We start from the raw sequence: 27002 nt of genomic DNA, 5'->3' as shown, positions 1-27002 counted from the left end.
ATAGGGCCGCTGGATCAGATTAAACCTGGATCTGTGACTGAGGGTGAACATTAGTGTTTGTAGGTCTCGGCTCTAGACAGTGTGTATGCGCTGTCTTGAACCGAGACATAGTATGTCTTCTTTGTGCGTTTCAGTCCACCCACAGTCTTACAATTTGCTGGCACCATTGTCGCTCTCGCAGTCTTGCTCCTCATTTGTCCATGGCATGTATTTGTCATGCCTCTTCCTGGGTTTTTGCCTCCCCGAGCGCATCGGCCAAGTACACCATCTCTCAACTATCCCTCATTTTAGGGTAAATTTGGAAACTGCTTTCTGCTTCATTGACCAGCCCTCCTCAGGAGTGCTGCTGTTCTCTTCAGCTCGGAGCCCCATTTTTTTCTCATCTCTCATGGCTTTGCAGCTCCTCCCTCTGTATTTTATTTCTTTGCCTTGGTCCCCATATTTGTCACCATTTTACGTGCTTAGAAGTAGTTACCCCTCCTCTCACACCTACAGGCCTACCCTCTGTGCTCACATCATGAGGTCTCAACACAAGTTTTTAAGAGTGTAAAGTAGTTACTAGTGCCTTGGGTCATACCTTTTAAAGCAAGGTTCGTTGTTGGGAATATTTGCAGCACATTTGTGTGTCATGCCACTGCTGTAAAGGTTGTGCTCTGTCATTGTTTGTTTCAGATTTATGGTCCCTCAGGATCTAAGCAATTACATAAACTGTTACTCAGGTTTTGCATCAAGTTTAAAGTGCTTACAATGCGAATCTACATCTTTTTCCGGGGGCAGCTCCCAGGGCCCAACTGTGAGGGTAATTCAGAGGATCCCACCATTTCTTTACAAAGGCCCATTGTCCTGTTAGGTTTCGGTTTGGGCTGTACGCATATCAAAAGCAACACCGGACACTAACCTGCTTTTCCTCCTGATTCGCCTAACGACATGCATTATGAACAACCCCCTTCTTAGAACTAGCATTTCAACTCCTATCATTCTGAATTTATTTAAATCCAGCCTACAATAGATACTAAGTATATTAACGCTTGTATACACGTGCGTTAAGTTTCACAACCCTGCCTGACATCTCTTTGTAGTACGTACCTTTGGACTACTGTATTCATTACATTTGTAAATAATCTAAAGAATATTATATAAATACTAAAATATTTATGTTGCTGCTTACAAAAATTCACCACCCCCTTTTTGAAATAATTTTGGCCACCATGAGTGTGGAAGGGTATGCTCAGACATGAGTCCCTTGCTCATTGCACCATCAGGATTCAAGCAAGCCGGGCCGAAGACGGCTGTAATGCCAGAAACCGGTCCCCGGAAGCTTGTTTCCTTCCCAGTGAAGAATTGGCTTGGTAGTTTGGTCTGCCCTGTTCCCATGATGCACTGGGCCAGGGACAGACTAATTTGCATATAGCCAGGTTCTGAACTGGGATGGTGCAGTGAGCTAAAAAACGGTGATGGATCAAGCCCTGATCTGTTGACTGGGTAGGAGTGTTCTGATTAACTCAGATACTCTGTCCATCACCACCCCCTTTTTGAAATTATTTTGGCCACCATGAGTGTGGAAGGGTATGCTCAGACATGAGTCCCTTGCTCATTGCACCATCAGGATTCAAGCAAGCCGGGCCGAAGACGGCTGTAATGCCAGAAACCGGTCCCCGGAAGCTTGTTCCCTTCCCAGTGAAGAATTGGCTTGGTAGTTTGGTCTGCCCTGTTCTCATGATGCACTGGGCCAGGGACAGACTAATTTGCATATAGCCAGGTTCTGAACTGGGATGGTGCAGTGAGCTAAAAAACGGTGATGGATCAAGCCCTGATCTGTTGACTCGGTAGGAGTGTTCTGATTAACTCAGATACTCTGTCCATCACCACCCCCTTTTTGAAATTACAAAAATTCATGCCTCAGTAAAATTAGGGACCAAGCGCTGATTGATTCAACTTAATCGGTTACTGCTTACTGCTCCCCACATGATGGAGCTACTATTCTGTATTTTTTACTTTTAGTGCAATGCAAAAAAAAGGTGTGTGACTGGCAAAAGCATGCCCAACAGGACAAACAAAATTGCAAAAAAAAAATTCTATAGTTAACTTTCTTTTATTTTGCCAAGTCTTCTTTTCTCACTTTGCACTTGTTATCTTTGATTTTTGCTCATGGGTACTGTCACACTAACATTAACACACTGACACTATGACAGTACCATCAGTTAGGCTGTCAAATGCACCCATTAGACATTTATGTTGCCAAGTCCTATTGGCTTTGCCAATGATTGTTTTGTTTAGTTGCCCTAACCAGGAAGGTGTTGCCAGATGTTGGTCCCGTACTCACTGTGCCACAGGATTTAAGCTAGTCTGGCTGATGAGGGGTGATATGGGGGGAATGTTTGATCTGTTGAGAATTCCATTGCTGAAACCGGTCCGAGGATGCTTCTTTACGGTCCAGGCAGAACCAGGACTGATAGTTTGGGTTGGACGGTTTCCATGGAGAGCAGCATCAAGTCTGATTTGGATATGGCTGGGTCCAAATTGGGGTGCCGTTGTGAGCAAAAACACTATGGGTTAGACCCAGATCTGTGACTGGGGTGAATGTTTGATTTTTTCAGCATTCTGTCCATCATTTGTTCTTTTAGCTTTTGTCACCCTAAGTGGGGCTGGGCGCAGACAAGGGCCCATGTTCAGTGTGCCACTGTATTCAAGCTAGCATGGCTGAAGACGGGTGATACCCGGAAAGAGGACCCAGGATGCTTGTTTCTGGTCCAGGGAGAACCTGTTCTTGCAGTTCGGACTGGGATCTTCCCATGGGGACCAGGGTCAAGACTGATTTGTATATGGCTGGGTCCAAAGTGGGGTGGAATTCAGAGCAAACAAATTATGGATTACACCCAGAACTGTGATTGATGGTGAATATTTTTTTGTTCAGCATTCAATCCATCATTAATTGTTTTTGCTTTTGTCACCCAAAGTGGGAAGGGTATGCCCAGATGTGTGGTCAGTGCTCACTGCCCCACTGGATTCAAGCTAGTATGGATGATGAGGGGTGATTTACTGAAACTGGTCCCAGGATGCTTGTTCCTGTTCCAGGGAGGACTTTGTCTGGCTGTTTTGGCTGGACTGTTCCTATGTGGAGCAGGATCGAGACTGATTTACATATGGCTGGGTCCAAAGTGGGGTGCCATTGTGAGCAAAAATAATGGATTAAACCCAGATCCATGAGTGGGGTATAATATATGATTTGTTCAGCATTCCATCCATCATTTGCTTTTTTTTGCACTAAGTGGGAAGAGTATCCCCAGATGTGGGTCCTGTGCACACTGTGCCAAAAGCTAGCCAGGCTGATGAGGGCTGATACACTGAAAGTGGTCCCAGGATTCTTCTTTCCTGACCAGGGAGGACCTGGCTTATCAGCTCAGGCTGGATTGTTCCCATGGGGGGGAGGGTCAAGACTGATTTGCATATAGCAGGGTCCAAACTGGTGTGATGTTTTGGGCAAAAAATGGATGGATTGACCCCAGATCTGTGATTGGGGGTGAATATTTGTTTAGTTCAGCATTCTGTCCAATTTGTTCTTTTTGCGCTTGTCACCCAAAGTGGGAAGGCTATGCTCAGACGTGGGCCCCATGCTCACTGTGCCACTGGATTCAAGTTAGCCTGGCTGATTAGAGGTGACAGGGGGTGAATGTTTGGTTTGTTCAGAAATCTGTCCATCATTTGTTCTTTTTGCTTCTCTGGGTTAACAAAGCATTCTGTAGTGTCTAGTGCAGAGTACAAACAGTGTGAAAGTATATACTCCTATATACTCCTGTCTAAAAACAATGCATGATGCAATTCTTCAGCTACAAAATGCATGTTTTTCAGTTTGTTATTCGTTTTGAAGCATCTTCTACAACAAATATCTGTCATGAAAATCTCTTTTGTTCCCACAATATGTAGCTCAACATAGAATATTTCAGTGTGCTTCATGATAGCTGTAAATAGGTGTATACTTCCTGGCGTCTCCTTGACTATAATATGAAGCAACCTGTAAATTCACTCATCACTAAAACTATTTAATGGATTATATAAATACGGTACATGATGTTTTCATTAATTTCCTCTGATGTGTACATTTTCACTACAGTGTAATTTCTTTATCAAGCACTGTTTAGACTTTAGAAAAATAAAGAGTTGATCACTTTTCATGTATCACGCAGCCAATCAATGGTGCTTATTCATGGACGTTTATGGAAAGCTTTTGCGCAGCTGATGATCACAGCGATGTTCAAAATAAATGAAAATTCAAGAGAGGTTCATTATTAGCCACCTATTTATGAAATCGAAAGTTTATAACTCGCAGAGCCGTAGACTAGACGGCTAGCATCAGTACCAAAACTTGACATTTAAACTCATTGGTTGCACTGTATCCAACTTCCTTATCCAGAAATGCGCTCTTTGGACCAGAAGTCTTTCTAGGTCACTGAGTATTAAATACAACATAACGTCTTCAAAAATCTGAAATGCTAATTGATAGAAACTATGTTGTGTCTACTTCCAATTTTGTGCTGAAGATACTTTTGCATTTTTAATCATGAAATTACTTTTATGCTCTGAAAATATGTGTTTGGCTTTAACAGCATAACATAACTCACATGTTGTTAATTCAATGTGTAGAATACAGTAGAACTCTTCGTCTTCTGAGTCTGTAAAATGTTTACTTCAATTTCTGTGCTCTGAATTCTGCTCTCATACTCTGATCATGGACAGTACAACCGCTTTTATAGGCAAAGATGGATTACATTTTAACAAGCTTTTTTATCACCCTCAATTAGTTTCCACCATTGGAGCATAATTCATTTTATGTGTTTAGTTTGTAGTTAAAACATGGTCACAAAAATTATTTCTTCTTTTTTGTTAACTTTATTTGTAAACTACTCACTGTTACTATAATAATTCTAGCAAAGCCGAAATAGCCTACTCAAGATGAGATTGACAACATAAGTTGAATCGGAAATATAAAAACCACGTAGAACAGGTAAAACTGGGTTGTCGTGATCAGAGTAGCTGTTAGATGTTGCTGACATTAGATGAAGATCTGCTCTGCTGAACTGTTTCGATGCATGCTCAGGATTGGTCGCCATTGATCTATTCCTTTTTATGAAAGTTTTGAAGGGCAGCCAGGCAGAATCATTAATTGACCACATTTTTCGCAGCCTAACATGCATGAGAGGAGTGACACATTTGAGCATATTTACAAGCCCCTAGCGCCACCAGAGCACCACTTTTTTGATGCTCCACTGGGGCTGTGTGTGGCCAATATTTACAAGGCTGTTAGAACTGGCACCATTGATGTGGGTCTCCCCTGGATTGTTTGCCTTGCTTACTTTGTTTTTTACGTCGGACCCCGTTTTGCTGGTCTAGATGCTTTGGGCACTTTGCCACTGCTGTTTAGTGACAAAGTGCTAGTGCTCCTTTTGTGAATTACTGCTATGGATTGGTGTTTCCATAATTGGCTATTTGATTTACTAGTCAGTCCCTAGTACAGTGCACAATGTTTGCCCGGGGCCTGTAATCAAATGCTGCTAGTGGGCTTGCAGCACTGGTTGTGCCACCCGCAGAAGCAGCCTGTAAACGTAACTCTGGCCTGCCATTGCAGAGCCTGTGTGCAGTCTGGTACTGCTGTGTTGACTTGGCAAGTGCACCAACTTGCCAGGCCCTACCCTTCCCTTTTCTTACATGGTAAGTACCCCTAAGGTAGGCTCAAGGTACCTCTGTGGGCAGGGTGCATGTATGTGAAAGTTAGGACATGCCCTGTTGTATGTGACATGTCCTGATAGTGAATTGCTGCCAATTTAGTTGTTCACTATTGCAAGGCTACCTGTCCCCGTAGGACAGAAAGGGGAGTTTATTTATAACATCTTATAAACATAACTGGCCCTGGGAACAAGGTAGGAAAATAAAGTTTAGTATGCCTCAGGGTGATTTTTAAATTCTGTGTTATTGAAAATACCACTTTTAGAAAGTAGGTATTTTCTTGCCTAACCATCAAGTGTGCCTCTGCTAGGTTTGTTTTGAATATCTAGCTTTGGCACGACAGGGGATGGAGAGGGGCAGTGGCTCCCGAGGTCTGATGAGTCAGGGCTGGGCTGAATTTACCTGGGCTGCACTTGGAGTAGGGGAGGAGATTTCCTTTCACCTGAATGGGCCTCCTGTGCCTTCCACAATGCTGTCTCCATATCCTGCCAGTGAGGAAATAACTGGTTTTGGCTGGGTACATACAATCTCTGCCTTCAGAGAACCGATGATTTTTGTTTATAGAAAGAAGGGCCCAGACCCCATACTTCTAGATCACTTCTAGGAAATCAGGAGGAACCTTTGCCAAGGAGAAGAGCCTGAGAAACTAAGGAGGAATACTGCCCTGTGCTGTTTGCTTTCTGGGGTTAGCCTGCAGTGGCTACTTACTGCCAAGGAAAGGAGAAGAGGACTTTGCTCTTTGCTTTGTCACCTGCTTGAGGAAAAGATCTCCAAGGGCTTGAAACTGAGCTTGCCTCCAGTTCTGAAGTCTCAGGGACACAAGAACTTCACCACCAGGTCCACTGAACTGGGAGTTCTGATCTGCAAGAGGTGCCTGTTGTTGTTTTGGACCTCTAGAAAACTGGTTTCCACTGGGACCCGGAAAATCAACGCAACATCGAAGAAGCGTGACGCATCCGTACCTGTTTCCGCCGCATCACCGAAGAAACCGTAACAGCGCCTGCTGCGGCTCGAGTAATAGATGCATGCTGCATTGAGTGCAAGGGTCTCCAAAGTCCAAGATCAAGGCACCTATTCTGACGCAAGCCCTTCTGTGCAGCTGCATTGTCACGGATCGTCACATCGCATCGAGGCGCCAAGTGGGTCGCATCTTTGGGGAACGGAGTAAGGAACAGATGCATCAACTCCCCACGCAGTATGAAACCGAAGCATCATCTCCTCTTTCGTAAGGACCCAACGCATCAACTCCCCTGCGCAGCAGTAAGGAACTGATGCAACACTTCCCCAGAGCAAGGAACTGACGCATCACCTTCCCTGATTGTAAGGAACCAACGCATCACCTTCCTTGCAACCTGTTTTGTTTGTTTGCGTGACGCACCCAAGGTACTTTGTGTGAAAAGTGTTGCATCTGCAATTTGCATTGTACTGAAATATTTCTACTGCCTGTATTGTGTTTTTTTGTCGTTTGGTCTTGTTTTGGTTTAGACAACGATTGCCTATTTTTCTAAACTGGTTGGTGTCCATTTGTAGTGTTTTCACTATTACAGTATTACTGTATGTGTTCACAAATGCTTTACACACTCCCTCTGAGATAAACCTGTCTGCTCATGCCAAGCTACCAAGGGGGTGAGCAGGGGTAATTTTAGAAGTGTATCCCCCTTACCCTGACTAGAAGCAAGGTTGCCTATTTGGACAAAGGTACCTACCTCTGCCAACTAGAGATTACCATTTTTAAAAAAAGGCCACAAAACGTGCAACTTTACACAGCCTTGTAAATATGGCCCTATTTCATGCAGAAGTCTGTGTTAAAGATGTGTGTCATGGGTGTTGCTGTGGGTGTTCCCACACAACACCCATTGCTTTTTTACACTGCCCAGATTTACAAGGATTGGTAAATCTGAGGCAGCGGCAAAAACGCCTTAAAGCATGAAAGTGAAAAATCATGTAGAACAGTTATTCTTACCTATATTCAGAATCCCAGGTGGTAGGTATGATCATTCAGTGTTCACTGGGGTCATCATTTCACTTAATTCAGTTAAAGATCTAGAGCAGTGTTCTCCAAAGTCGGTCCTGGAGGGCCGGATGTATGCCAGATTTTTAAGATAACTGCATTTATCTAAGTGGGATATGCTAAAAATCTGGCATGGGTCTGGCCCCCCAGAACTGACTTTGGAAACACTTATCTAGAGGAAGAGGGTGTGTGAAACGATGCGTAAAACACAACATAAGGGGCTGAGTAGAATCAAGCGTAAAGGGCCGTCATGTTTCTTTTTTAGATAGACAGGTAACATCACTTGAAGCGGTGGCGGGGATCATTGTCTTTGTCAAAATCTGTTATCCTCTGAAAAAATCTGCAATTGTACATAAAGAGTCTAAGATCAATTCACCCTTTGGTTCAAACACATCACCTCTTTCTTTTCAATCTGCCAAGGATTTAAATCATTTCATTACAAGATGACTACATTGTACAAACCTCTGCAGAGTGCTACACTTCTCTATATAGGTTTCCAGCTGAGTCCTTCCGTAGTGCTAGAGCACTCCCATGTATTGGGACCACGTGATGGCATTTGACTACCATTGTTTTATTTGACTTTTGGTGTTTTATTTTACCTTAGCCTGAATGTACAACATCATTTTTCGCTGCATGTGCATGTTTCCTTTAAGATGTCTCTCATGTAATATTGTCGTTTTAAAGTGGGAGAGCTTTCACAGAGTAGAACAGTCTTGCCAGGAACGAAACGTGTGGGATGAAAGCATGAGAGAGATAGAGAGAGAGAGCGAGAGAGAGAGAGAGAGAGACAGAGAGCGAGAGAGAGAGAGAGAGAGATGTGGAGTGTATTCTTGGTCTTGTAGTGCAGTGTTATAAGCAGTGTTTCTCAAATGTGCATTATGTTGTATATTGAGAGATGAAATGTGTGATGCTATGAGCAGTGGTGCACAAATGTGCATTGTGTTGTACATTGGGAAGTATTATGAAGTCCTTACTATTGGCTTTGACATGCCCTCATGTCATCTTGAATTCTGACTCTGTCTTTCTTGAACTTTTTGCGCACACAGACAGGACCCCAGATTACTCAAGTTGTTTAGGCTATTCATGTTCAAGGTTGTTTCGTTTTCTGTTTGATGGAGGCTTTCATAAGCTTCGCTGGTATAATGTGTGGGAAGTGTGCTTGGTGCCTTTCAGAACAGAGATTGTTGTTGCTAGATAAATGTGTGGAATGTACGGCTCTGTCTCAGAGTCAAAATACCGGGGCCTGGCCAGCTTCTGTCTTGACCTTGGCAGTGACCAATATGGTCAGCTCGTTTTTTTTGTAACAGATGAAAGGGTGGGAGGTTTCTAGAGTCTTCGCCTCAGGTTGAGTAAAAGGTATTAAAGGCAGTGGATCTTGGCACCCAGACAGGAGCTCGCTTGTGGGGCAGATGTGTCATCACAAGGGTACTTGGGTCCCTATTGAGAATCCTGCCTGAGCTGTTAAAAGGGCTCCTCCAGATTGAGTGTTGAGTGAACGATCAGTGTGGTGTTTTGTTTTTCAGTATTGACTTTGTGATGCATGAGTGAGTTTGTGTGCATGTCCAATTCTTCAGTGGTTGTAATCATCTGATGTATTTAGTGTATATATTTTTCAGATTTTTTGCAGCAGACGGTAAACATAATCTGCTTCTGTTTCATTCCCTATCATTTTGTGCTTGTGTTTCATTTTATTATTGTTATCTACTTGCATTTTATTTCATGTATATTCCATGCATTGCATATATACATATGTATCTCTATATACATTTGAATGTTGTTCATTTGACATCTGGGAAAGCCTTTTTGTTAGAGAGTGTTGCATAAATAAAACCCCAAGCCTTTATCTGAATACAGTCTTTGAGGTGTCTCCTTTTATAAAAGTTCAATCCTTTTCCAGGTGGTGTTTTGTTTTGTTTTCATTGCTTCGTCGTGTTTGAACCTTCATGTGGGGGGGTAGTATTTTCTATTATCTGGGAGTGTGAAGCAATATACATTCTAATACACATCTCACAATAACAAATAAGAGAGAAGACAGCTTCCCATGACCCGGATATTATCCAATTCTCAATAGTTCTCTTTTTGTATCAAGCTTGTTTCCAGGCCTAGAGTTTGTTGTGATTGTACCATTTTGTATCAATGTTGCTGTACAGTACTGCAGAAGACCATCCACCCATCATCGTCACACCCCACTGCTTACTAACTTGCCTCTCCATGCCTGACACTAGTCTTACTCCTTTCACGTATGTACCTCTGCGTTCCATTTCTCCAACCTTTCACTCCTTTCTGTGCCTCTCTCTCACTATGTACTGTTTGTGGAAACTCACTAACTTCATAGTATGTTAATTCTTTGCACAATGTACCCACATACATACAAAAATACTAGCATGCATTGAAGGGCAATCTGGTTCTCTTTTGGCAGCTACTGGCCTTTTCATTCCTACAGCCTTAGGTCTGCCTATGACATTTTTGGGGAGAATACAGACCCTGCTATTTCTTATTTTATACATTTTCAGTTCCAGACATACAGCTTTTAGAACAAAGGTGAGTCATTTATATTCAGGAATATTCACACAATTCATGCAATTTATACTAAATTGCATAATACTTTTCACTCATTCGCACACAAATTAATCAAAACAAACAAAGCTTTGAAAATAGTGATAAAAAACGGCAGACTTTCTGCTGTGACAGTAACAGTTCATATTCACTTATATCAGCAACGCATTCTTTCTAGTTTAATTTTTATGGAATCCAAATGAAATCAGAAAGAATGATTTGTTGATATAACTGAATATGAATTGTGTGATTTGATTGGTTTATGATAATTGTCATTGTATTTAGCTTTTACGTCTAAATAATTAGATGTAGGCCTATGATTAATATGTGCCAGTCAATGTATTATTTGATGAATAGATGAGTACTGTCAATTACACAAGGGATCGCTGGTAAATTCACCAGTGGTCGGGGGGGGGTTTTGAGAGGAAGGAGACTGGAGTAGGTCCTCCCCAAGAAATCAAATTCACAAAAAATACTCCAATTACACTCTTTTCGAGACCAGTTCTCGAATAGTGTATTTTGTAAGGATGAACATCTATTGTGGTATGGAATATGCACCTAACCACTTAGGGAGATGGGATCATGATAATCATGTCCCTGCTGTGTAAGGGAAAAAACGGTTCTTTTTAGTTACCCTCACACACCCTAGTGGTGTCATGCTTCATCATCGGGTCACCCCGACCCCTAAAATTCGAGGTGGGCTCAACCACAGTGTTGGGTAGCTCTTAATTAGATGAAGGCAGGGGGACTTAAATATAAGAAACCTAAATCTGACCCCTGGTTTCCCTTTATACTTGGGTCAGATCGGGTTATTAAAAATAATAAAAAGCGGATCTCTTTAGATTTCGATGGTCCTAAGACCCTAGTGTAAGTGCTGACATGTTTCAGTCCACGAGGGCCGTAAAGGTCCAGGACTTTCTTCAGGGCAGTTGTAGAATCCCCCTCTCATATTAAAGGGATTAAGGCCCCCTCATCCCATTGCCGTATAATGGATCTATATAGACATCATTACAAACTCTGCTGGCCTTGGGATCCTCAGCAATACCTTAGGACCACTCCAAAGGCTAGTTAGCTCAGCTTATATCAAGGAGGAGGGCACCCTTCATATTGCCATTGGTAGATCTATATATAAATACCAATGTTCAGACGTTAGACCCTGCCGAAATCTCCTTCAATAATGGCTGGTTCTAAATCAGAGAACATGAAGAGCTTTCCTTTGACTAAAACTCTCAGCTTTGACTGCTGAGCAATTGATGCGTGAGCGCCATGAGCTTTAAACAAATGAAGAATTTTAACAAATTATTTTCTACTACGTGCAGCTGCGGCAGTCATGTCAGAGAATATACAACACTTAGTAGTCTCATTCACGGAAAGCTGTCTCTGCTGGATTGCTCTTGTCAGTATACTCTCCTTGATGTGGAAGTCTGCGAAGTTCAGCAAGATAGTTCTTGGAATCTTGGAATTAGGAAAAGGTTGCGCTGTACACAGTGAGCTCTTGTAATAGTGAGATCGCCCTCAAAATCAGACAGTACCTTCAGTTTAATAAAAGAGTTCCCCCCTATTATAGAGGTTGGGAGCCTTCTATTTCTTCAGGAACTCCAACAATCCGGAGGATGGAACTCCGAGAATAGTTTTCAAATTCTTCCTGTTTGGTCTCGAGGTAGATTTCCTTTTAGCTGCCTATGTAAGAACAGGGCTCTCACATGCAGGAATATGCATGGATATATAGCAGGGCTCTCACATGCAGGAATATGCATAGATATGTAAGAGCAGGGCTCTCAAATGCAGGAATATGCACGGATATGTAGCAGGGCTCTGGCTTGCAGGAATATGCACGGAGATGTAAGAACAGGGCTCTCACATGCAGGAATATGCATGTATATGTAAGAGCAGGGCTCTCACATGGTGGAATATGCACGGATATGTAGCTGGGCTCTCACATGCAAGAATATGCACTGATAGGTCGGACAGGGCTCTAGCTTACAGGAATATGCATGGACAATTAGGAGCAGGGCTATGGCTTGCAGGAATATGCACAGATATTTAAGAGCAGGGCTCTCACTTGTAGGAATATGAACGGATATGAAAGAGCAGGGCTCTCGCATGCAGGAATATGCACGGATATGTAGGAGCAGGGATCTCACATGCAGGAATATGCACAGATAGGTAGGACCAGGGCTCTGACGTGCAGGATGATGCACGGATATGTAAGGGCAGGGCTCTCACATGTAGGAATATGCATGGATTTGTAAGAGCAGGGATCTCACATGCAGGAATATGCACTGATAGGTGGGAGCAGGGCTCCGGCTTGCAGTAATATGCACGGATATGTAAGACCAGGGCTCTCACATGCAGGAATATGCATGGATATGTAGCAGGGCTCTCACATGCAGGAATATGCACGGATAGGTGGGAGCAGGGCTCTGGCGTGCAGGAATATGCACGGATATGTAAGAGCAGGGCTCTCACATGCAGGAATATGCACAGATATGTAAGAGCAGGGCTCTCACATGCAGGAATTTGCATGGATACTTAAGAGCCAGGCTCTCACATGGAGGAATATGCACGGATATGTAGCAGGGCTTACATATGCAGGATATGTTGTGTGTCGATTTAGATACCATATATAGATTTCCCGAATCATTCCCTTATATAGGTACAATTCACTTTGCCCTTATTTAGGCATAGAAAATCAGCCCTTATTTAGGCATTGCTTATGCATACCAAATACAGGCATCATCAACTGCATGCCTTCATCTTCGTCACAACAAGTTCTTAAAAAACCAGACTCTTAAGCCTTTACGACTTCCCCTTGCCCGGATATTGATTTCTCCAAGAACTCATTTATTATGCATGAACATCTATTCCTTAGAGGTTCATTAATGCCCGACTTGTATGTCAATACCGGCCTTCCTAAACACCTTCAAGGTATAAATATATCTTCACTTGCCAAGTCAAACCACGGTGCAGTTCGGCTACCTACTTGCACAGGGCTCTCAGATGGAGGAATATGCACGGATATGTAGCAGGGCTCTCACATGCAGGAATGTGCATGGATAGGTAAGAGAAGGGCTCTTGCTTGCAGGAATATGCAGGGACAGTTAGGAGCAGGGCTTGCAGGAAAAAATGAACAGATATAAAAGAGGAGGGCCCTCACATGCAGGAATATGGATGGATAGGTAGGAGAAGTGCTCTCACATGCAGGAATATGCACGGATATGTAGGAGCAGGGCTCTCACCTATCCGTGCATATTCCTGCATGGATAGGTAGGAGCAGGGCTCTAGCTTGCAGGAACATGCACAGATATGTAAGAGCAGGGCTCTCACATGCAGTATTATGCATGGATAAGTAAGAGCAGGGCTCTCACATGCAGGAATATACACAGATATGTAAGCACAAGGCTTACATATGCAGGAATGCAGGAATATGCACGGATATGTAGCAGGGCTATCAAATGCAGGAATATGCTTGGATAGGTCGGAGCAGGGCTCTCACATGTAGGAATCTGCACGGATATGTAAGAGCAGGGCTCTCACATGCAGGAATATGCAAGGATATGTAGCAGGGCTTTCACATGCAGGAATATGCACGGTTAGGTAGTAGCAGGGCTCTCACATGCAGGAATATGCACGGATATGTAAGTGCAGGGCTCTCACACGCAGGAATATGCATATATAGGGAGCAGCAGGGCTCTCACATGCAGGAATATGCACGGATAGGTAGGAGCAGGACTCTCACATGCAGGAATATGCCCGGATATGCAAGAGCAGGGCTCTCACAAGCAGGAATATGCATGGATATGTAAGAGCAGGGCTCTCACATGCAGGAATATGCAAGGATATGTAGCAGGGCTTTCACATGCAGGAATATGCACGGTTAGGTAGTAGCAGGGCTCTCACATGCAGGAATATGCACGGATATGTAAGTGCAGGGCTCTCACATGCAGGAATATGCATATATAGGGAGCAGCAGGGCTCTCACATGCAGGAATATGCACGGATAGGTAGGAGCAGGACTCTCACATGCAGGAATATGCCCGGATATGCAAGAGCAGGGCTCTCACAAGCAGGAATATGCACGGATATGTAAGAGCTGGTCTCTCACATACAGGAATATGCATTGATATGTAGCAGTGATCTCACATGCAGGAGTGTTCACAGATAGGTAGGAGCAGGGCTCTCACATGCAGGAATATGCACGGATATGTAAGAGCAGGGCTTTCACATACAGGAATATGCAGGAGCAGGGCTCTCACATTCAGGAATATGCATGGATATGCAGCTCCACTTTCTCTCCTGAGGCAGAAGCCGGGAGCGCGACTTGCATGTCATTTTAAAAACTTGAGAGTCACCAATTTTTGTTGTGTTTTTAAATCTCACCTCACTCTTATTTCTGGCACATTTAGGACAAAAGCTCAATCCTAAACTGCCCGCGCAGCGGATTCAGCGCTGCCGCGGACTCGAGAAAACACACACTTCTTGCCGCCATTACCGGTGACCCGCGAGGCCACGCCCCCTTCGAGGCCACGCCCCCCCGCTCAGACCTTAAAAAGACGCTGATCACAAGCGCCTGGTCAGAACCACTTTCTCTCCTGAGGCGGAAGCCGGGAGCGCGACTTGCATGTAATTTTAAAAACTTGAGAGTCACCAATTTTTGTTGTGTTTTTAAATCTCACCTCACTCTTCTTTCTGGCACATTTAGGACAAAAGCTCGCTCTTAAACTGCCCGCGCAGCAGATTTAGCGCTGCCGTGGACTCAAGATAACACACACTTCTTGCCGCCATTACCGGCGACCCGCGAGGCTATGCCCCCTTTGAGGCCACGCCCCCCACTCAGACCTTAAAAAGACGCTGATCACAAGCGCCTGGTCAGAACCACTTTCTCTCCTGAGGCGGAAGCCGGGAGCGCGACTTGCATGTAATTTTAAAAACTGGAGAGTCACCAATTTTTGTTGTGTTTTTAAATCTCACCTCACTCTTCTTTCTGGCACATTTAGGACAAAAGCTCGATCCTAAACTGCCCGCGCAGCGGATTTAGCGCTGCTGCGGACTCGAGAAAACACACACTTCTTGCCGCCATTACCGGCGACCCGCGAGGCCACGCCCCCTTCGATGCCACGCCCATCCCATCCTCATATCCCCTATTGATCATGTGTATCTCTCGGACGCGCAGCAGACGGGCGCAGCGGGCGCGCCGTCTGCGCGCCGAAGGCGCGCCTAAGGCAAGCTCGTCTACGCCCGTCATCGCCAAGACATCGCCACTCGCCTGTCCCCCTGGCCAAGCTCCACGGGAACTCCTCCATTATGATAGAGAACTCCTTATTGCCCTGAACCCTGGACAGAGCTGTGAGGAGATATCAGGCCACCTCGGACAGACATGCCTTCAATGTAAATCCTGCCACTTTGCTACACCCAATCCCTGCCATTCTGGGCATAGATTAGGCTCACCTAAACATACCCCTCTTATCGTTCTCCAACTGAATGTTAGGTCCCTCGTAAAACAACATTTAGAGGTAAATACTCTCCTACTTGATGAGAACCCTGACATTCTCTTTTTATGTTAAACCTGGCTTCGTGACGACATGACTAGTCTACCTAACCTCACGCTACCAGAGAGTTACCTAATGAAGACTCTGAATAGAGACGCTAGAGGTGGCGGCATCGCAGTCATCTATAAAAAGCAATTTATCTGCTCCTTTACCAAGGAAGATATCTCGGGCTGTGAAAGTGCTCGATTCAAGATCACGACGGGCCCTCCCTTTGCCCTATCTGGGCTCTACATATATCGACCCCCTGGACCTGCTTCTAAATTCATCGATGCTCTCCTTGAGACGGCAAACTCCTTAGTGGTGGGTTCGGCCAATTTCACTATATAAGGAGATCTTAATCTTCATTTCGACCTGACTCAAGACTCTACCATCAAAAACCTCCTGGTTTGCAGCCCTACAACTAAACTCTCTAATCCAGGCCGCCACACACTCGGCCGGGCATACATAAGACCCTGTCTTCACTAACATCCCGGAGGTTAGGACAGAAGTGCCCAAACCTATGGGATGGACAGACCACTATCTAATTAAAATTACTATGTTGGTTAGAGAGACATTTAACAGGGCTGAGCCAACCCGACGCCTAAAGAGACCTTGGCATAAACTTCTTACCAGCGATCTGCACTCCACTCTAGGTGAATTCCACCATGATGTAAATATGGATATCAATATGACATACGATGCCTTCCATGATTGGATTACTAGAGGACTAGATGCCCTTATCCCAGCCAAATGGACCAAGGGGCGCAGCTCTCCTTCCAACCCATGGTATAACGACACCTTGAAATCCATGAGGAAAGATTGTAAAAAAGCCGAGCGAGTCTGGACAAGGGAATATAATGATAGGGATAAAGCTTTTTATCTAGCCAAACAAAAACTCTACCATGAAGCTATTTGTTCCACGCGCGCCTGCAGAAAAAATTAACTCTAGCCCTAATCCCGCTAAAGTTATTTTTAAACTGGTACAAGAACTGCAGAGTAGCACTTCCTCTAGTATTACCTCCGCGCAGCATTGTGAGAACCTGGCCACATTCTTCATAGAAAAAGTGCAAAAAATATACAGATCATTTCCACAGCACTCTTCTAACCCGCCCAGCTCCACTAACTCCATTTTTAATGGTACCACCATGATGCTTATACCAGAAATCTCGTATGAGGACCTAACTAAACTCTGCAGGAAAGTCAAGTCTGGCTCTCCAGCAGACCCGATGAGGCCGGCCCAATTCATTGAATCTTTAGAATTCTTTCTGCCTTCCCTGGTCTCTATACTGAATCTTTCCTTCTCTTCAGCTAGCATCCCGACTGTTTGGAAACAAGCCTGGGTCTCCCCCATTATCAAAAAGCCTACTGGAAACCTTTAGACCTATATCGCTGCTCCCATGGCTGTCTAAACTTGCTGAGGCTCATGTAAACAACGTCCTGTCCCAACATTTGGATCTAAACAACATCCTAGAGCCATCTCAAAACGGGTTCAGGCCAGACCACAGCACTGAGTCTGCCCTCCTGGCCACGACTGAACATCTCCGGACGATCCTCGATGCCGGTCAGAGTGCTGCGCTGATTCTGTTAGACCTCAGCGCAGCCTTTGACACGGTTTCTCATAACATTCTGTTAAATCGTCTGGAGACAGTAGGGATTTCCGGTCTTGCCCTGGAATGGTTCCGTTCCTTCCTGAAGGACAGATCCTTCCGGGTTTCAGCTCCCCCGTTTCTTTCCCAGTCCCATTCCATCGGACAGGGAGTCCCTCAGGGCTCTGCACTTAGCCCATCCCTTTTCAATCTATATGTGCAGCCACTCGCGGCAGTGGCTAAGGAGTGGGACCTTACGCTGGTGTCATACGCAGATGACACGCAGCTGGTCATCACGCTCACTGAAGGACCTTCTACTCCGGCCTCAAGATTTAGGGATGGCCTGGCTGTAGTAGCCCAATGGATTACGGACAACTGCCTGCAGCTTAATGCAGGCAAGACGGAGGTGCTGCTCCTCGGAAAGAAGACCAGCTACTGGAATGAGCACTGGTGGCCCTTGTCTCTGGGCGCCATTCCACCACCTAAATCCTTGGTCAAAAACCTAGGCGTCTGGATCGACTCCTCGCTTAGCTTCCAGACCCACACAAAAAAAGTGGCAGCTACTTGTGTGGGCCTGTTGAGGACCCTCAACCCCATACTCATTTTTTTTTACTCTAAGGTTCGCCAACTCATTGTCCAAGTCATAATTCTCTGCCCCGCTTGGACTACGCCAATGTCTTACTTCTGGGTGCCAACAAAGCGGAGATAGCGCGACTGCAACGCGTGCAGAACTCTGCGGCAAGAGCCCTGATTGGTCTTCCCCGCAGATGTTCGGTCAGAGCTACTATTCGAAAATTGCACTGGCTACCCATCGAATCCAGTTCAAAACCCTCATCATGACACATAAAATCCTCAAATCCGGACGCCCAGAACTTCTGCGCCCACTCCTAACACCGTATGTGCCACAGCGCAACCTATGCTCATTAGGTCAGCACCTATTGATTGTATCCCGTACAAAGCTTTGCCGTACTGGAGGTCGCTCCTTTAGGGTTCTGGGAGCCAAGCTCTGGAACGCCTTACCACTGAACATTCGCTCTTTGGAAAACCTGGCTGCTTTCCGGAAAGCCATTAAGACCCATCTGCCCCCCCCCCCCCCCTTAGGAATCCTGTCTATCCTCCTCCTTCTTCCTCAGTACAGCTTCTGTGGTTCCTTAGCGCCGGGACGCCTCTTTGCTGGGGCAGCTGTTGCGCTTTATCAAATTGTTAACATAACATAACATAACATGCAGGAATATGCACGGATAGGTAGGAGCAGGGCCCTGGCTTGCAGAAATATGCACGGGTAGGTTGGAGCAGGGCTCTAGCATTAAGGAATGTCCACCTATAGTGAGAAGCAGGGCTCTCACATACAGGAATGTGCACGGATAGGTAGGAGCAGAGCTCTCACATGATGGAATATGCACAGATATGTAAGAGCAGGGCTCTCACATGCAGGAATATGCACAGATAGGTAAGAGCAGGGATCTCACATGCAGAAATATGCATGATTAGGTAGGAGCAGGGCTCTCACATGCAGGAATATGCACAGATATATAGCAGGGCTCTCACATGCAGGAATATGCACAAATATGTAAGAGCAGGGCTCTGGCTTGCTGAAATATGCAGGGATTGGTAGTAGCAGGGCTCTCGCATGCAGGAATATGCACGGATAGGTAGGAGCAGGGCTCTCGCATGCATGAATATGAATGTATAGGGAACAGCAGGGTCTCACATGAAGGAATATGCACTGCGAGGGCTCTCGCGTACAGGAATATGCACGGATAGGTAGGAGCAGGGCTCTTGCATGCAAGAATATGCATGTATAGGGAGCAGCAGGGCTCTCACATGCACAAATATGAACGGATACTTAAGAGCAGGGCTCTAATATGCAGGAATATGCACGGATATGTAAGAGCAGGGCTCTCACATGCAGGAATATGCATGGATATGTAAGGGCAGGGCTATTACAAGCAGGAATATGCACGGATGCAGGGATATGTAGCAGGGCTCTCACATGCAGGAATATGCCCGGATATATAGGAGCAGTGCTCTCACATGCAGAAATATGCACGGATATGCAGCAGGGCTCGGGCATGCAGGAATATGCACGGATAGGTAGGAGCAGGGCTCTCGCATGCAGGAATATGCATATATAAGGAACAGCAGGGCTCTCATATGCAGGAATATTCACAAATATGCAAGAGCAGGGCTCTCACATGCAGGAATATGCACAGATGTCAGATCAGGGCTCTCACATGCAGGAATATGCACTGGCATGTAAAAGTAGGGCTTTCACATGCAGGAATATGCACGGATATATAAGCACAGGGCTCTCACATGCAGGGCTATTCATGCATAGGGAGCAGCTGGCCTCTGGCATGCAGGAATATCCACTGATATGTAAAAGCAGGGCTCTTGCATGAGGAATATGCATGGATATGTAGAAGCAGGGCTCTCACATGCAGGAATATGCACGGATATGTAAGAGCAGCAATAGCATGATTCACTGCTGCAGGAATAATAAGTGATCGGATTCAGCTGAGATCTACCATTGCAGTATTATTGAATTAGTGACATTGGGACTCTGCATGTGCAGGAATAATAATGGCCCGTTGGCAGCAAATAGTAATCTTCACCAAAGACAACTCTCTCAGGGACTCCACCTGGTGCCAGCCGAACATAGACCCACACCCCTCCTGGCAATCCATTCAAAGTACCTCGGAATAATCATCAACAGCTAACTTACCATGACCGGCCAAGGAAATGCCATTCCATCTCCTGATTCCACACATTCAAAAACGGGGGAAACAAATCTTCAAATGCTCCCCATCCAACAATCATAGAACTGTCACTAAAGCCCTCATCGCCAGCAAGCTGCCCTTCAGCAATGCACTTTATGGTGGAATCAACGCGCAACTGACCATAAGACTTTAGACCTTACACCAGCCTCATCCTCGACCCACCAGCCAGCATGCATAGCATGTTACACCTCAGACTTACAAAACTCAGCCACCAGCCTCATCCTCAACCTACCAGCCTGCATGCATAGCATGTTACACCTTACAGACCTTAAAAAACTCAGCCACCAGCCTCAACCTCAACCTACCAGCCTGCATGCATAGCACGTTACACCTCACAGACCTTACAAAACTCAACCACCAGCCTCATCCTCAACCCACCAGCCTGCATGCCGACACAGACCTTACAAAACTCAGCCTGCAGCCTCATCCTCAACCTACCAGCCTGCATGCATAGCACGTTAAAACCTCACAGACCTTACAAAATTCAGCCACCAGTCTCATCCTCAATCCACCAGCCTGCATGGTTAGCACGTTACACCTCACAGACCTTACAAAACTCAGCCACCAGCCACCAGCCTCTTCTTCAACCTACCAGCCTGCATGCATAGCACGTGACACCTCACAGACCTTTACAAAACTCAGCCACCAGCCTCATTCTCAACCTACCAGCCTGCATGCATAGCACGTTACACCTCAAAGACCTTGCAAAACTCAGCCACCAGCCTCATCCTCAACCCATCAGCCTGCATGCATAGCACATTACACCTCACAGACCTTACAAAACTCAGCCACCAGTGAAGGAATCGAAAAATTACACTAATGGACTATACTCACCAATAGCCCATATACCTTATTTATGAATAATAAGTCAGTCGGCAATGGAGAAGTTTCAATCGTTTATTCTGCAAATACAAGCCCTGACAGGGGAACCTCAGTCTACACGACCCTCGGAGGTGCGCAGAGGAGACTGACTACATACCAATGGTACAAAGCATATATAAGTTTCTCACACACCATCATGTCACCTTACTAGGAAAGATACAGCTTGTCAGTGAGCCAACAGGAAATACCCATATCAGGCACAATTGATTGCTAGCAGCTAGGCCTAAGCTATTCCGGGGGCAGGTCAGTAAGGTGCCTCCCTTTCTATCTGTAGCTCGAGGAGTGCAAGAACGGGATCTGCTAGAATGTACGCATCCCACAAAAAGGGCAGGTGTGACCTTGGGTTTCCCTGAGCTACAAACTAGCGAGTGCTGTAGGCAGCTAAGTCAGCCACCGTGGTTTCGTGTAGAAAACTTAATCACGGGATTACGGGAATCAGTACTTAATACAGAGAAACGAAACAAGATGGCTCCGGTCACACCAATAGGTTTAAGCAACACGAAAGTGAATTGTTCCTAACTACAATAATACAATGGGTTCAATACAATGCTAACATGCGGTTATAAGGTTATATTGTATATATTAGGCCAATAACATGTATTTTCGGATTTACATCCCATCAGACGGCCCTTTTGGCCTACTATAGCCCATATAACTAGATTTATTCTACAAACACTCCCTCATCGATCTGCATAAGATCCGAAACCTCCTTCTGAATCATTTGTTTTTCGACTTTGGCCTGACGAGAGATGGTCAAGGCAGACGGTAGTCTAGCCGCACAGAAAGAACAGCAAGCCGGGCCACAATGGAGACATAGGCAGCAAGTAAATATGACTCCAAAGGCTCCAGCAAGAATCATAAATATTTTCCAACCCCAGGTAGATAAAAGACCCCAGAACCATCCACTAGGGAACCAAGTACCATTGTTGACATGTGCTTCACTGGCTAACCGGTGTAACTTCTGAATTGCAAGGTGTATGGTTGGTGCCGAATCGGAAATAAAAACACAACAAGAGCTGCCGATCACGGGGCAGGCTCCACCCCTATCTGCGAGGATGACGTCAAGAACCATTGGGTTCTGAAGCGAAACAAGCCTCGTAGCCTGAAGCTCAACAGTAATATTGGTCAGAATCCCGGTAGTGGTCTGAACCACATTCTCCACTATTCTTGATAGGCGTCTTATACTACGGCTATTGAAAATCGGTCCCCAAAAGGGGGTGAGACCTTTAGCAAAGTCTTCAAACTGTTGCAAGGAGGTGTCAGTCTGATCAGTACTATCATTATCGAAACTCCTGATACTCCGGTTAGAGTCAATCTCTCTTCTAACTAGTTGATGTGTTTTATGGTAATCAGATGGGGCAATATAGACTGGGGGGTAGAGGAATGAAAGGTAACACCGCCCTGCTCATCCCCGGGGAAGCCATGTAAATGCGTTTTCTCCGCACACAAAATATACATTAGGGGGAGTAATCACGGGAGGAGTGCTGTATGTCTGCAAAGTGTAAGTGTAATTACATCTACTGCTTCCTACCTTAATGTGACCTCGTCCCTGTATGCAAAAGGGGGAAGTACCATTTATAATGGGAATTGGCAAAGCTTTGTCATTAGTGACATTTCGTTCTTTAAAGTGCTGAATACATGGTGGAGTTGAAAAGTTTAAAATCCTGCATTTCCTCTTGTAACCAGGTAGCATTTCTATATTCAGTATATACATTCATACAGGCATTTGGGTCCAAGGATCCCTCTCCTCCATTCCCTTCAGCATCAAATCCTTGGTGCTGCTCTATGTACTTCAGTATGGCCTCATAGTCTTTTTCGTTATATATCTTGGGTTCGGCCACATAGTGAGAATACATCAGTGACAATAATTGGAACCAGGCTTCACAGCTAGCTAAGTGAGACAAGGGTAGTGAAATGAACAGTTCATGCTGATGCATTACTGACGGTAGTAACCCACAGACCCAACAATTTGTCTTGTTGGGTGTGCTATGGGTCTGATGTAGCATTTCGATAAACACATTTTTCGAATAAGTTTCTCTATGTCTAGCCTTATGTGGAGGTAAGGAATAAAACAGGTGTTCCTCCGGGGCAGGGGTAGTTCCTAGTAGTTTCTGTACAGGGTGCTGGAATTCTAAATACACAAATACACACATCAAAATTACTGTGATTATAACAATAAAAGCAACAAATGCCACCTTCACTCTGGTGGGCCATCCGGAAAATGATTGCATATTATCAATATACCGTCGAGGGGCAAGTGGTCGTTCATCCTCCATAGCAAATCGGGCAAAAGGAAACAGGCTCTCAATAAGTCCACAGTCTAACTTGGTTCCTCACTAAAAGTCCAAATCTAATCTTTGTATCTGTCATGTATTCCTATAGGTTCTGAATCGATCCCCCTATTCCTGACCCTATTCTGGTTAAACTAACTATCAAGTTAACTAACAGTCAGCCCATGAGGCAAGAAAAGCCCCCATGATGCAGATACCGTTATCTGACGCAGTCACACTACGGCACAGGAACGTGTTATCTGATTAGGTCATAACGCTTGAGATCTAATTAGACAAGCGACATTCCTCCAGCCCCTGATAAGGCATACGACGTTCTCATAACAAATCAAACCTATGACAACCTGGAAAATCCGTGCGGCCATTGTTTTAATTTCACAGAGAACTTCAGTAAAAGAATGTGCTAACGAGCAAGTCGTATGACATCTTTATTGACGTATCTATGTCCATCCTTACGTCAATCTCGGCACCTTTAAGGTATAAATATTGCCGATCTTGCCCTATGCAAACACACGCGTGGTGACGAGACGGAGCAGCCATACTTGCCGAAGCCCAGAGCAGAGCAGACCCCGCTGGCAGCAGCCCCGCCTTCCTGACGCGCTGAGAGACGCGCTGCTATCTCCTACCGAGAGACCCAGCACCGGCGTTTTCGGGCAGCCCTCGCAGGCAGCCTGGAATATCGAGAGCAGAGAAAGAGATACCATTCCTCATTCATCCTAACTTCCAGGTACAGAACTGAATAACCCCTCACAGAGAATTCTTTAGTTATTCACTTGGCAAAAACAAACTTAACTTAAACTGTAACTTTCTATTCCCGCCCACGCATTAGACTTAGGTCAGGTACACGGGGTAGGCGTATTTAGAAACACCAGTTGAGTACGTTTAGTCAAATGTATATGTGTATGTAAATATATTTTAATCATTTTAAACATCATATGGCTTAGAAACCATATCAATGTTTTTACAGTATTATTTTATACTATTGCTTTTAATGTATGCACTTTACTTAACTATAAGTATTGCAATAATATCGATCCATTTCTCTTGTATGAGAAAAGAGACTGATCAATAAATAACACCTTTTTATTGAACGTCTCTTCCTTTTCTCTACAATCTGATGAGACTAAGAATGCACGTACTGACTGAGTAAAATAATTGCCTTGTGCTCACACGACTCTGGAGATATACTCTTGATTAGGGGAGAGCAAAGTTGTCATGTTCTATGGTTGTCAGAAACTAAATCCCTTCTTGTCTAATCAGGGGAGTTAATTCTTTCCTGAACATTCGAGAAAGTTTCTAGCGAACTCTGAGCTACGCTGGCAAACCCAAAACTTAAGTCTAGTATCGACAGTAGTAGACCTAGTTAACGTCTGGCCTAGGCCTTTACTGCTGTAGGTATTATTCCAATGCGCAGAGCCTATTGGGAAGATAGGAACTACACTACATGGCGCCCAACGCGTTTGGAAAGGGCGATAAAACTAACGTAAGACATTTAGAGTAACTCAGTCGTGCTTTCTCACTCAGACCCCTTTTCCCAAATACTCCAAAGACGTCTGGAGTGGGTGAAAGGTAATATCCTCCAAAACCTCGCAGGAGGGAACTCCTATGTAAGGTTCTTGGTATAGTCAACGTTGAAGGATACACTGTTCCAAAATATTGTGCATCTAATCTTTGTTCCATAAGAAACCTGATCTGCAAACAAACATAATACCATCCTGTCGGTAAAATGGGAGACAGTGATGAAGAAAGAGAGGCAGTTAGATTAGCAGCTGAAATAGTAGCAGCTGATACTGCAGCACTAGATGCGGACGGGGATATAATACTCATCCCGGTCGCCAAAAGGAAATCTATAACCTTAAAACTTATAGAAAATGGACTGACACCTAGAGGTGGCACAGTCATATTCGTAATTGAGGCACACGAATATCGGCAGACAGAGGTATACTATACATGGATACATTTTCCAGCAGCAAATGCTGTAACAAAGTACTTCCACTATTACAAAATAGAGGTTCCACCCGACATTTACACTCCTTTCGAGGAGGTGGTAGTACCACTCAAATTCCAAGAGCATTTGCTCTTATTTGATGGCGCCCTAATACATAACAATCACATTACAAGGCTCGGTCCTTTAGGTAGACCAGGAGCAACGTGGCCGGTCTTAGCCGGATACACACCACACCCAGACATCGAAGGAATGTCTACTGGAGAGCTGTTAATACAGCTAAAACAATTACTAAAAATTCATAGACAATTAGTCCAGTATGTAATGCGGACTTCAACAATTCAGCCAGCGATTAAACTTCCACAGCTGACCCCTCACCAGGGGAACACAAATAAAATCACACCACAGAACATCCAATCCTGCCTAGGTAAAGTTCCGGCTAAACGGGAACAAATACCATTAAGGTTGGCACAGAAAATCACCCAAATAGAGGCGGTGTTTCCTGACACCACCCCATTAGAAAAACACAGGATTCTGACTATATGTCTCCCAATGGGAATCGCACCACACATAGAGGACTGTGACACTTGGGGTACAGTCTTTGCTTCAATCTACACAAAAACGCACGGTGTTCCATCCATTTCGGTAATACCAGATGTGCTAAAACAAATTCAAGATGAATACGGTCCAGAACCAGCTTTAACTCTTGGTATGAAATTACTGAAAGACTTCAAGCAGGTCTCGGCTATATTATTAGCCAATATAAAAGGTGAAGCAGCAAACGTGGCGATCCGCCAGAGGTTAAAAGAGACAGATATAGCAGACCAACCAGCTGAAATTGCCAGAATCATAGAGAAATCCTATGAAGAACTAGGTAGAGATAGTTTAGGTGGAATACCAGTAAAACCGCAACTGACTGAAAATCCAGAAAAAATATTTTTTAATAATAATTCACCAAAAAAGAACTGGGATGGAAACAAACAATCCAATCCAAAAGAAAAGAAATTCCAGTCCCGAGGAAGGTCTCCTAGGCGAAGGGAGAAATCTCCGAACCAGAGACACAGGTCACCCCAGAGTGACCCCTATGGGAAAAGATATAACCTTAGAAATAGGGATAATATTAAAAAACCTGATAGATATCAAGACATTGATACACGTCCCTCTCAATCTTTTCAGACTTCCTCGCAGAAATCGGAAAGAAGAGGACGATCAGAACAAAGAGAAGAGCACGCCAAGTCCAAAGACAAGGAACCTGCTCAACAAAAAAAGAAATTACAATTTCCAAAAAAGAAGGTAGCCAGTATCAAGGTAGTTAACAATGCCGAGAATACTGAGGACACAACTGAAAAACGGAGAGTGGGCTCAGACAATGCTAGACAGCGCAGCAGAAGTGAGCATAGCTCGCAAAGTCCTTATGAATCATCTGGAGACAGTGGACACGAATGAATATCTTCAAGTGGAAACTGCAGACACCAGAGTTAGCAAACCCCACAAGATATACGAGATAACATTACGTATAGAGGGAGATAAGACTAGGAAAATAAGGGGACTATTTTGGGATAACCTCTCCAAGGGTTATGACATCCTTCTAGCTGAAAAAGACTGGCCACCAGAGTTTGTCAGGGAGTGCCCTCATGGCGAAGAAGTAATTATGCCTGCCTTCTCGAATCAAATCCCGATTCATAAAAAATACACACTTGCTAGA

The sequence above is a fragment of the Lissotriton helveticus genome, chromosome 2_2, assembly GCF_964261635.1.
Source record: "Lissotriton helveticus chromosome 2_2, aLisHel1.1, whole genome shotgun sequence".
Lineage (NCBI taxonomy): Eukaryota > Metazoa > Chordata > Amphibia > Caudata > Salamandridae > Lissotriton > Lissotriton helveticus.
This window is presented reverse-complemented; position numbering follows the sequence as displayed.